The sequence below is a fragment of the Salmo salar genome, unplaced genomic scaffold (genome assembly GCF_965601325.2).
Source record: "Salmo salar unplaced genomic scaffold, fSalSal1 ptg000587l, whole genome shotgun sequence".
In the NCBI taxonomy this organism is placed as follows: domain Eukaryota; kingdom Metazoa; phylum Chordata; class Actinopteri; order Salmoniformes; family Salmonidae; genus Salmo; species Salmo salar.
In genome coordinates, this window is record NW_027675427.1 from 359,824 (window position 1) to 374,280 (window position 14,457).

The following is a 14,457-nucleotide window of genomic DNA, read 5'->3' on the forward strand; positions in this document are numbered from 1 at the left end:
CATTATGATCTAGGATCAGGTACCCCTCTCCATGTAATCTGATTCATTGTGATCTAGGATCAGGTCCCCCCTCTCCATGTAATCTGATTCATTATGATCTAGGATCAGGTCCCCCCTCTCCATGTAATCTAATTCATGATGATCTAGGATAAGGTCCCTCCTCTCCATGTAATCTGATTCATTATGATCTAGGATCAGGTTCCCCCTCTCCATGTAATCTGATTCATTATGATCTAGGATCAGGTCCCCCACTCCATGTAATCTAATACATTATGATCTAAAATACTTAACTGATCCTAGATCAGCTGTCCTACTCTTTATGAATACTGTCACAGAATCAATTAGTATCATTCATTGAACTGCTTTGCCATGAACAGATCTGTGAGGTCTTAACTTAAAGGTTCTATATTGACCTTATGGTCATTTTAATGGGGTTGAACATCCATCCCATCAGATTGTGTAAAGGATTTTATGAGTTCAGAAAAACAGTGACTTGGAAGCATCTCTCTGACCTCACCCTGCTGAAACACACTCAAGTAAAGACCACATAGCTACAGTTATATGCTTTTCTGTTTTTATACACTTTTACAGCCAATGTATGGACAGGTATCCATATGAATCAGTACAATATACAAACTAGTAAGCCACCTCCCAATAAGGGGTCAGCAATATCAAGCATGCAGCACTAAACAGACAGACATCTCAGGCAACAAAATCTCACACTCAATACCTGCAAATATTTACAAAAAGTATTGTAGCAGATTTTATTTTGACTTCATGAGAAAAGACCCACATTTTTGGGTGAAATTAACAGAAGCCTTTGCAAAAACAATCTAAAATAAGTTTTGCTAGCGTTATGAATATACAGTGTCTTTATTAATATATATGTTTTAATTGTAGTTGTATGCCTATATGTACAGTTTTTTTTAACACTTGTTAACAACCACACACTTTTAATGGGGGTGGCAGGTAGCCTAGTTGTTAGAGTATTGGGCTAGTAACTGAAATGTTGCTGCATCGAATCTCCAAGCTGACAAGGTAAAATTCGGTTGTTCTGCCCCTGAACAAGGCAGGTTACCCACTGTTCCCCGGTAGGCCATCACAGGGGCGGAAATGCCGGGGGGGACGGGGGGGACACAACCCCCCCATCCTGGGAAAAATATGATTTGTCCCCCCCAATATATCACTGAAACATAACTATGTAATTTAAATAATATTAATAATATGCAATGAAAGCAATTGTGCTGATTATAGACACTTAATAGCTTGTTCTTAAGTTTCAAAAGATTGCGACCCCCCCCACCCTTTGCCTCACAATGGTTTGATCCACTGCCAGTTCCTTAGCTTGCGAGGTAACGTAGAGGTCGTATCTACTGTCTGAAAGGCACTCAATACACGTAACTGACGTGAGGTTAATCCAGTCAATCGCGCACACACACTAGCTGAATATGCAGAGCTAGCGCGCAAATATTAACTATTAAGCTAGCTAGTACCTATTCCATGTATGTGGCGTCGTCAAAGATGGAATCTTTGCTATCGTCAATTTATTCCAAGATCAGCATGCATGTAAGTTAGTGCTTCAAAGTCCCTGTGATAAGGTTAGCGATAAACTGAACAGAACTTCACTCTCTTCTACCATTGTTTTAAATATATTTAATGGTCTCGTTGCAAAAGCTAAATTGTCGCAAGGGAACTTTTATTAATATATTTTATTTCACCTTTATTTAACCTGGGTAGCAAAGATTATAGCAAACACCACTGAATTGGTGCTCGCTAGCTTTGCAAATTCAGCTATTGTTAGAAGCCAGCCAATATGAAACAAACGATTAAAATTACAAAAGGTTGCAGCATATGTTGTGTAAATGGTGAACTCATACAGCTGTCAACTCTTGTCACTGCAATCCGTTTCACATTTGCTAGCTACCTTTTAGATCGAAGCCCATATAGAATGATAGAAGATAAGATGATAGAAGCCCATCTCCTACTGTAAATAACCTACATACTGTGTGTGTGTAGCCAACCAGGTAGAAAAATGGCAGAAAAATGGCAGAAAAAAGACGGACATCAGAGTATTTTTCAGTACACCAAAACGCAAAGTAAGAACCCTCGTAGCCTAATATCTCAAAGACTAGTTGATAAAATGTTCATAAGAAAGAAATGAAATTCTAATGGAAATGTTTCACAATGATGTCATTAGGCAGAGCAGGCAACAGATGGCACACAGACAGCAGAGTTGGGGACAGATATGCAGGGACAGACTGGCAGAGACAGGGAGTCTCAGGTAAGTTTGTTGAGTCTTTGTTTGGCAACATTATGAAAGGTTCTCAATTTTTTTAACTTGTAAAATAGGAACATAATTGGAAAATGCCATGGATACCCCCACTCTCAACTTAAACTGGTGACTGAACTAAGATTTGTTAAAGGCAATGGTATTGCTGTTGTGATTAGTTGTGTAGTTTTGGGTACCGGTAGTTAGGAGTACGGCAAACACCTTATTTCTTTGGTTCCTCAATATACATTTACCATATTAAACGTAGGCTATGTGTTACAGCACTACTTTTGGTGTCCCCCTCAGGAATTGCTCTTGAGAAAATGTAATGTAATTGTCCCCTCCAAAGTTGATATCAGATTTTCGCCCCTGGGCCATCATTGTAAATAAGAATTTGTTCTTAACTGACTTGCCTAGTTAAATAAAGGTTAAATAAAATAAAATAAAAATGTATTCTCATATAGTTCTATGCTCACTCTACCTAGCTGTGTATAATGTTATAACTCTTCTGTCTGTATTCTGCCTCTAAATGTTGTCTATCAAATATATTCACATTTTATTTATTTACATTTTATTTGCCACATGCACCGAATACCACAGTTGTAGACCTTACAGTGAAATGCTTACTTACAAGCTCTTAACCAACAAGTTTTAAGAAAAATAGGTGTTAAATAAAAAACACATAAGAAAAAAATAGACATAAAAAGTAACAAAAATTAAACAGCAGCAGTAAAATAACAATAGTTGAGGCTATATACACATACATACAAATATACATAAACCGCCACCCCTTGTCTTACCAGAGATCGGTGTACTATCGAAAAAGCGTAAAACCTGCCAGCTGTATGTTATTCACCATGTAAAATTATGTGTACAGATGTAGGATCTTATTTTGATCACTCCCTACTGCAGAAGAACGTTCCTGCAATGCAGGAAATGTAAAACTTGTAGTGTATTTGAGGATTAAAAAGGCTTCTGAAGTTTGTAATTTCCACTTAGAGATATCAGACTTAAGTATCAACCCCTACAAAAATGTCCATTAATTATAATCCCCATGATAATTCACATTTCTTGTTGCTGCAGGAATATTTTCCTGCTGTAGTAAACTGGCTCAAATTAAGATCCTACATATGTACGTGCAAATGTACTTGGTGAATAAAGGTGATTGTGATTCTACAAAGGTTGAGTCTCTAGATTCCCTTGCTGCTCTGGAGAAATAATGACATGGTTGTCATGGTGATTTAAACTGGGACCTGGTTACCTCCCAACTCTGATGTCATTTGTTACATTTCACCCTGTTGATAAAGGCAGCTACAAGGATGAACCCAGAAGACACCTCTAAATCAACACTCACTGATATTATCCTGAAATCCTTTCACTCATATTGTGGTGTCTCTTCGTTTAACAGATAGTCTATGATATTAATATTGTAGCAAACAGTGGTGCAGGGCAGTGAACCCAGGTCACTGGTGAACAAGGAAAACACCCTATGCATCGCACAAATAGGGTTAACCCAGTATTTATTTATTTATTTTACTAGACAAGTCAGTATCAGTATCAATAGGGTTAACCCAGTATCAGTATTAATAGGGTTAACCCAGTATCAGTATCAATAAGGTTAACCCAGTATCAGTATTAACAGGGTTAACCCAGTATCAGTATCAATAGTGTTAACCCAGTATCAGTATCAATAGTGTTAACCCAGTATCAGTATCAATAGTGTTAACCCAGTATCAGTATCAATAGGGTTAACCCAGTATCAGTATCAATAGGGTTAACCCAGTATCAGTATTAATAGGGTTAACCCAGTATCAGTATCAATAAGGTTAACCCAGTATCAGTATTAATAGGGTTAACCCAGTATCAGTATCAATAGGGTTAACCCAGTATCAGTATCAATAGGGTTAACCCAGTATCAGTATTAATAGTGTTAACCCAGTATCAGTATCAATAGTGTTAACCCAGTATCAGTATTAATAGGGTTAACCCAGTATCAATAGGGTTAACCCAGTATCAGTATAAATAGGGTTAACCCAGTATCAGTATCAATAGTGTTAACCCAGTATCAATAGTGTTAACCCAGTATCAGTATCAATAGTGTTAACCCAGTATCAGTATTAATAGGGTTAACCCAGTATCAATAGGGTTAACCCAGTATCAGTATCAATAGGGTTAACCCAGTATCAGTATTAATAGTGTTAACCCAGTATCAGTATCAATAGGGTTAACCCAGTATCAGTATCAATAGGGTTAACCCAGTATCAGTATCAATAGGGTTAACCCAGTATCAGTATAAATAGTGTTAACCCAGTATCAGTATAAATAGGGTTAACCCAGTATCAGTATTAATAGTGTTAACCCAGTATCAGTATCAATAGTGTTAACCCAGTATCAGTATAAATAGGGTTAACCCAGTATCAGTATCAATAGTGTTAACCCAGTATCAGTATCAATAGTGTTAACCCAGTATCAGTATAAATAGGGTTAACCCAGTATCAGTATTAATAGTGTTAACCCAGTATCAGTATCAATAGTGTTAACCCAGTATCAGTATTAATAGGGTTAACCCAGTATCAATAGGGTTAACCCAGTATCAGTATAAATAGGGTTAACCCAGTATCAGTATCAATAGGGTTAACCCAGTATCAGTATTAATAGTGTTAACCCAGTATCAGTATCAATAGGGTTAACCCAGTATCAGTATCAGTAGGGTTAACCCAGTATCAGTATTAATAGTGTTAACCCAGTATCAGTATCAATAGTGTTAACCCAGTATCAGTATCAGTAGGGTTAACCCAGTATCAGTATTAATAGTGTTAACCCAGTATCAGTATCAATAGTGTTAACCCAGTATCAGTATCAGTAGGGTTAACCCAGTATCAGTATCAATAGTGTTAACCCAGTATCAGTATAAATAGGGTTAACCCAGTATCAGTATCAATAGGGTTAACCCAGTATCAGTATCAATAGGGTTAACCCAGTATCAGTATCAATAGTGTTAACCCAGTATCAGTATAAATAGGGTTAACCCAGTATCAGTATTAATAGGGTTAACCCAGTATCAGTATAAATAGGGTTAACCCAGTATCAGTATTAATAGTGTTAACCCAGTATCAGTATCAATAGTGTTAACCCAGTATCAGTATCAGTAGGGTTAACCCAGTATCAGTATCAATAGGGTTAACCCAGTATCAGTATCAATAGGGTTAACCCAGTATCAGTATCAATAGGGTTAACCCAGTATCAGTATAAATAGGGTTAACCCAGTATCAGTATCAATAGTGTTAACCCAGTATCAGTATAAATAGGGTTAACCCAGTATCAGTATCAATAGTGTTAACCCAGTATCAGTATCAATAGGGTTAACCCAGTATCAGTATCAATAGGGTTAACCCAGTATCAGTATTAATAGGGTTAACCCAGTATCAGTATCAATAGGGTTAACCCAGTATCAGTATCAATAGTGTTAACCCAGTGTCAGTATTAATAGTGTTAACCCAGTATCAGTGTTAATTAGTCCCGTGCTTCGACTACTCAGACCCCTCACACATCCGGGCCATGCATTCTGATGGCCTCATAGACACCATACCACTTCTGACACCAATGTAGCAAACAGCTGGGCAGGGAAGTGAACCCAGGTCTCACATGTAAAAGGCCAACAACCTACGCATCGCGCCATTGGCACCAATTTGGTCACTTGGTTGGAATTGTGAAGTGGCTCAATTACATTATCATATGAAATGTAGAGAATCACTACACTATAGTGGAACTATGATACAATTACATTATCATATGAAATGTAGAGGATCACTACACTATAGTGGAACTATGATACAATTACATTATCATATGAAATGTAGAGGATCACTACACTATAGAGGAACTATGATACAATTACATTATCATATGAAATGTAGAGAATCACTACACTATAGAGGAACTATGATACAATTACATTATCATATGAAATGTTAAATGTAGAACTATAATATATGAATATTGATATATTGAATTTGACTTGACCACGTCCAGTCAGCTCCATTTTGTATGATTAAACTGACACCAACCTGTCTCAGTAGTAGTAGACTGTTAGGAGTGTTTTACTGTCATTCACTATACTAACATTACACCAACCTGTCTCAGTAGTAGTAGACTGTCAGGAGTGTTTTACTGTCATTCACTATACTAACATTACATTTAATTTATCTACACACTTTACAATAATCCCTGGCAGGATTCTCACCTTGAAACTTCATTGCGATTTTTTTCTGTTCTGTTCTGTATATTCTGATGGGTGAGGCCTGAGCTGGAATGTGAAGCTAACTGAAGCTGGCTAGCTTTAGAAAACCAGTATATCAAGCCTGTATCATAGTATACCCCTCAGGCTACGTTCAGGTTTCAGCAAGAGGCAGGTATCAACATGCCGAGTCGTAGGCAACAACCTGGGTCGTATTCATTAGTTTACTCCACAGCCAACAGTTTTAAGATGTTAAATAAAACATAAACTGTTTACTCTGAACGCTGTACAATGTGACCTAAACGGTTTCTGTTGCCAAACGTTTTGCTACGGTGGGCACTAATGAATACACACAAACTGTTTTGAGGAAGTGTAAGTTGTTGTTAGGCTCTCCACAATATTTTTGTCTCTCTTTCACACAACATACCTTCCTGAGTGAAAGGAGTTAACTGTAGATTATAAAGAGAACATGTTTGTTTGCTGCTTGTTGTGTTTTAAGCCTGTTTTGAGAAGACAAGTCTATAGACCTATGATACAGTACACTCTTAGAATAAAGGGTTCCAAACGGGTCCTCCGGCCGTCCCCATAGGAGAACGCTTTTGGGTTCCAGGTAGAACCCTTCTGGCTTCCATGTAGAACCCTCTGTGGAAAGGGTTCTTCACGGAACCCAGAAGGGTTCTACCTAGTACCAAAAAAAGTGTTCTACAAAGGGTTCTCCTATGGGGACAGCCAAAGAACCCTTTTAGATTGTAGATAGTGTAGGAGCGATCACCCTGGGGCACACAGATGGGCACAGAACGAATTCACCCCACGCATCTAATTTTATTCATAATAACAATGTTAAGAAAAGTATGTTCAGTGGTTTCAAACCAAATTACACAGGAAAGAGGAGCTCATTGTAATTTAGAAAACAAATTTTACGATATTTTGAAAGACGATTTACAACTTATACATAAAAATATACAAATTGTAAAATAACCACAATATACGAATATATGAACAATATGTTTTTGAATTTGACTTGCCTACGCCCAGTTAGCGCCATTTTGTATGATTGAACTGTCACATAACTGTCCCAGGTGAAATGGACTTTTAGATCTGAGTGTTTTACTGTCAGTCACTATACTAAAATAACACCATACATTTAATTTCTCTACACACTTTACAATAATCCCTGGGAAGATTCTTACCTTGTAGCCTGAATTCACAACCAGAACATGTCAAGTCATTGAGATATTTTCCGTTGTTCTGAGAGAGCAGCTTCCTGATAACAAGTGGCTCTGTATCTATGTTCTAGGTACAGTTGATCTTTGGATGCAATAATATCTGGTCAAAGTCTAGTGACACAACACCATAGTATATCATAAACATAACAGCAGTTGGCCAGAAAAGGCCATGACATACTGTAAAACAGTGTTCATCAACAACACCATAGTATATCATAAACATAACAGCAGTTTAACCTTTGGCCAGTAAAGGCCATGGCATACTATAACATGTAGAATCATTATGATGGATCCAGGTTCATACTATAACATGTAGAATCATTATGATGGATCCAGGTTCATACTATAACATGGAGAATCATTATGATGGATCCAGGTTCATACTATAACATGTAGAATCTTTATGATGGATCCAGGTTCATACTATAACATGTAGAATCATTATTATGGATCCAGGTTCATACTATAACATGTAGAATCATTATTATGGATCCAGGTTCATACTATAACATGTAGAATCATTATGATGGATCCAGGTTCATACTATAACATGTAGAATCATTATGATGGATCCAGATTCATACTATAACATGTAGAATCATTATGATGGATCCAGATTCATACTATAAAATGTAGAATCATTATGATGGATCCAGGTTCATACTATAACATGTAGAATCATTATGATGGATCCAGGTTCATACTATAACATGGAGAATCATTATGATGGATCCAGGTTCATACTATAACATGTAGAATCATTATGATGGATCCAGGTTCATACTATAACATGTAGAATCATTATGATGGATCCAGGTTCATACTATAACATGTAGAATCATTATGATGGATCCAGGTTCATACTATAACATGTAGAATCATTATGATGGATCCAGGTTCATACTATAACATGGAGAATCATTATGATGGATCCAGGTTCATACTATAACATGTAGAATCATTATGATGGATCCAGGTTCATACTATAACATGTAGAATCATTATGATGGATCCAGGTTCATACTATAACATGTAGAATCATTATGATGGATCCAGGTTCATACTATAACATGTAGAATCATTATGATGGATCCAGGTTCATACTATAACATGTAGAATCATTATGATGGATCCAGGTTCATACTATAACATGTAGAATCATTATGATGGATCCAGGTTCATACTATAACATGTAGAATCATTATGATGGATCCAGATTCATACTATAACATGTAGAATCATTATGATGGATCCAGGTTTATACTATAACATGTAGAATCTTTATGATGGATCCAGGTTCATACTATAACATGTAGAATCATTATGATGGATCCAGGTTTATACTATAACATGTAGAATCATTATGATGGATCCAGGTTCATACTATAACATGTAGAATCATTATGATGGATCCAGGTTCATACTATAACATGTAGAATCATTATGATGGATCCAGGTTCATACTATAACATGTAGAATCATTATGATGGATCCAGGTTCATACTATAACATGTAGAATCATTATGATGGATCCAGGTTCATACTATAACATGTAGAATCATTATGATGGATCCAGGTTCATACTATAACATGTAGAATCATTATGATGGATCCAGGTTCATACTATAACATGTAGAATCATTATGATGGATCCATTTTCAGCCTTTACCCATTGCCCTTCATTCTCTAGACTTCCAGGTAATACATAGATCTCCACCAGGTGAATCTCCTTGCTGGATTCATGTTGAAACAGCTATGAACAGGTGATCTTGGTTGGCCACTTGTATATTACTCTAAATTATAAAGCCTGTCTTGTTGTTCTTCTTCTCTGCTGCAGATATAATGTCCAGCTTCTTGGACTTCTGAGACACGTGTGCTGTACAATGTATCACTGTGGCTTTAAATGCCATAAAATCCACTTTCTACACAAAGAGTGTATCCCAGTGCCGGAATTATAACATATATTGGGGGGACACATCCAATATTCAAATATGCTCAAAATATCCCCCAAATATATTGATATAAATAATATAAATAAATAAAAGATTTGCTGTGCTATTTCATTACTTTCAAATGTATTAAAAAGTGTAAAACTAGAACGTAATATGAGTGTTACGTAGGCTATATCACTGTCGATTGTGATGTTTTAACGTCAACGTCAATACGTCATTTTGCGCTGGAACTGTAATTGTGGAAATAAATAATATTTTGCTAAAAAGTGTCAGTAATTGCATGGAGTGGAAACAAAAGTTTTTGGTGAAAATGGACCGATTTGCGAGTGCTAATCAATCAACCATCACTAAAGTTAGCTATCATAGCTAAGTTACCTGGAACGTTAATTATCCACACATTCACCTAGCGACCACTAACGTTAGCTATCATAGCTAAGTTACCTGGAAAGTTAATTAGCCACACATTCACCCAGCGACCAACAATGGTGCTCACGGACGTATTCAACTCACGTTAATGTCTTTATTACGTTCTATTGGTCAGAAAGCCCAGGTGAAGTCTGAGTAAAGTGTCAATCATTTATGTTGTGCTGCATCTGTAATTTATGTAGACAGTAGTAGCTTTAATTTATTACATATTCCTATAGTATACTGTATAGCTGTTCTGTATAACTGTACTGTATAGGATACTGTATAGCTGTACTGTATAACTGTACTCTATAGTATACTGTATAGCTGTTCTGTATAACTGTACTGTATAGTATACTGTATAGTGTACTGTATAGCTGTACTGTATAACTGTACTCTATAGTATACTGTATAGCTGTTCTGTATAACTGTACTGTATAGTATACTGTATAGTATACTGTATCGCTGTACTGTATAGGATACTGTATAGCTGTACTTCCTTATGATAAATAGCATTATTAGTGTTTGTTTGATTAAAGTGAAATCAGTTTTATTACAGTCAGCTTTCATTCACAGTGATGTCATCATGAGGAAGAGGAAGGGTGGCAGTGACATTCATCAGTTGTATTACAGTCAGCTTTAATTTACAGTGATGTCATCATGAGGAAGAGGAAGGGTGGCAGTGACATTCATCAGTTGTATTACAGTCAGCTTTCATTCACAGTGATGTCATCATGAGCAAGAGGAAGGGTGGCAGTGACCTTCATCAGTTTTTTGAGCCTCAGAAAATAAGAAAAGTCAGTTGAGAGAAAATGAGAACCAATCAGATGATAGAAGTCTACAGTAGAAGAAGAGATGAGTCAATGTTTCTATAATAATCACCAGTCAGATTCACGTCATTTAGCAGACGCTCTTATCCAGAGCGACTTATAGTAGTGAATGCATATATTTCATAATTTTTTTTCTCTGTACTGGTCCCCCGTGGGAATCGAACCCACAACCCTGGCGTTGCAAACACCATGCTCTACCAACTGAGCAACAAGGGACAGATGATAGAAGTCCACAGTAGAACAAGAGATGAGTCAATGTTTCTATAATAATAATCATTGCCGTTCAGATTAGAAATGGTTAGTAATCCATTCCTGAACGTCAGGGCAAGAAACACCACTTGTTTACTGATAATATTTATTTCATTTTCACTCTGGTGCGTTCAGAGTAAAGAGAGAGAGGGAGAGAGAGAGCATGAGGATGGTGACAGGACAGGAAGAGAGAGAGCATGAGGATGGTGACAGGACAGGGAGAGAGAGAGCACGAGGATGGTGACAGGACAGGGAGAGAGAGAGAGCATGAGGATGGTGACAGGGCAGGGAGAGAGAGAGCATGAGGATGGTGACAGGACAGGGAGAGAGAGAGCATGAGGATGGTGACGGGGCAGGGAGAGAGAGAGAGAGAGCATGAGGATGGTGACAGGACAGGGAGAGAGAGAGCATGAGGATGGTGACGGGGCAGGGAGAGAGAGAGCATGAGGATGGTGACAGGACAGGGATAGAGAGAGCATGAGGATGGTGACAGGACAGGGATAGAGAGAGAGAGAGCATGAGGATGGTGACAGGGCAGGGAGAGAGAGAGCATGAGGATGGTGACAGGGCAGGGAGAGAGAGAGCATGAGGATGGTGACAGGACAGGGAGAGAGAGAGCATGAGGATGGTGACAGGACAGGGATAGAGAGAGCATGATGATGGTGACAGGACAGGGAGAGAGAGAGAGCATGAGGATGGTGACAGGACAGGGAGAGAGAGAGAGCATGAGGATGGTGACAGGACAGGGAGAGAGAGAGCATGAGGATGGTGACAGGACAGGGAGAGAGAGAGAGCATGAGGATGGTGACAGGACAGGGAGAGAGAGAGCATGAGGATGGTGACAGGACAGGGAGAGAGAGAGAGCATGAGGATGGTGACAGGACAGGGAGAGAGAGAGAGAGAGCATGAGGATGGTGACAGGACAGGGAGAGAGAGAGCATGAGGATGGTGACAGGACAGGGAGAGAGAGAGCATGAGGATGGTGACAGGACAGGGAGAGAGAGAGCATGAGGATGGTGACAGGACAGGGAGAGAGAGAGAGCATGAGGATGGTGACAGGACAGGGAGAGAGAGCATGAGGATGGTGACAGGACAGGGCAGAGAGAGAGCATGAGGATGGTGACAGGACAGGGAGAGAGAGAGCATGAGGATGGTGACAGGGCAGAGAGAGAGAGCATGAGGATGGTGACGAGAGAGAGAGAGAGAGAGAGAGAGAGAGAGAGAGAGAGAGAGAGATGTGAATGTCATACCTAGTCCAACCCTGTCAAATAGGACTCTACTTTCAGGAGTAATGGTATTAAGATTATACTGGGCTCCATTACAACCCCTCCTTAAAGGGGCTCCTCTGTGTCACAAACTAGCTGTGATGACTTAGATTCAGGAGCCAAAGCCTGTTAATGTGCAACTTTCACATGAGCATGAAAGACAGCAGCAACAAGCGAGGAGAAATCTGATGAAGATTGTTGGGGGTGTGAAGTCAGGCTTTTCGGGGCGTTGATAAGGAGAGTGGGAATTTCAGCCAGCTTCTAAAGTACAAGGCAGAGGGCGATGCAGAGCTGACCACCTGGCTGAAAGGTCACTTTGATTTCACCAGTCCCCAAAGGCAAAACTACATTTTGAAGCTGGTGGGCAATACAATCGTCAAAGAAATTGTGTCGGAAACAACATCAATGCAATCACCATGGTCTTGTAGCGGATGCGAGCTTCAACTGGAAGCCAGTGGAGAGAGCGGAGGAGCGGGGTGACGTGAGAGAACTTGGGAAGGTTGAACACCAGACGGGCTGCGGCGTTCTGGATGAGTTGTAGGGGTTTAATGGCACAGGCAGGGAGGCCAGCCAACAGCGAGTTGCAGTAATCCAGACGGGAGATGACAAGTGCCTGGATTAGGACCTGCGCCGCTTCCTGTGTGAGGCAGGGTCGTACTCTGCGAATGTTGTAGAGCATGAACCTACAGGATCGGTTCATCAATGCCAGTGTTCCAGTTCGCACGTATCATTGATGGAACCCAGGATATACCAGGAGTTGATCATTATTCTATATGTTTGAATCCACCCAGGATATATCAGGAGTTGATCAGGAGTCAATATGTTTGAATCCACACAGGATATATCAGGAGTTGATCAGGAGTCAATATGTTTGAATCCACCCAGGATACATCAGGAGTTGATCAGGAGTCAATATGTTTGAATCCACCCAGGATATATCAGGAGTTGATCAGGAGTCAATATGTTTGAATCCACCCAGGATATATCAGGAGTTGATCAGGAGTCAATATGTTTGAATCCACCCAGGATAGATCAGGAGTTGATCAGGAGTCAATATGTTTGAATCCAGCCAGGGTATATCAGGAGTTGATCTGGAGTCAATATGTTTGACTCTTTGTAGATGCAGATCTACAACCAAAGGAAGAATTCCTGGGACTCTACGAAGTGTCATCAACGACAGGGCAAAATATAGCCCAGATGGCATGTGATGTGATGATGCGTCTAGGCCTTCCTCTGTCCCAACTTCCAGGGCAAACCTATGAGGGTGACACAAACATAGCTGGATGATTGCAGGGGGTGCAAGACATTTAAAGGAAAGAACAACCGCTGGCTATGTATTGTCACTGTGGTCCACACTGAGTTAACTTAGTTACGCATGCTGCCTGTGTAGCCTCTCCACTAGGAAGAGATTCAATGGGTCTGGTGCATGAATTGGGGGGCTTCTTTAATGACTGTCTCATCTCTGTACTCCACACATACAATTATCTGTAAGGTCCCTCAGTCGAGCAGTGAACACAGATGCAATCACAAAGACCAGGGAGGTTTTCCAATGCCTCGCATAAAAGGGCACCTACTGGTAGATGAAAAAAAGGGTGAAAAAAGACATTGAATATCCCTTTGAGCATGGTTGAGTTATTACACTTTGGATGCTGTATCAATACACACAGTCACTACAAAGATACAGGCGTCCTTCCTAACTCAGTTGCCGGAAAGGAAGGAAACCGCTCAGGGATTTCACCATGAGGCCAATGGTGACATTAAAGCAGTTACAAAGTGTAATGGCTGTGATAGGAGAAAGCTGAGGATGAATCAACATCATTGCAGTAACTCCACAGAGTGAAAAGAAGGAAGCCTGTACATAATACAAATATTCCAAAACATGCATCCTGTTTTCAACAAGGCACTGAAGTAATACTGCAAAAACTGGGGCAAAGCAATTCAAATTGTCCTGAATTCAAAATATGTTTGGGGCAAATTCAACACAAAACCTTAACGGGTACCGCTCTCCATATTTTCAAGCATAG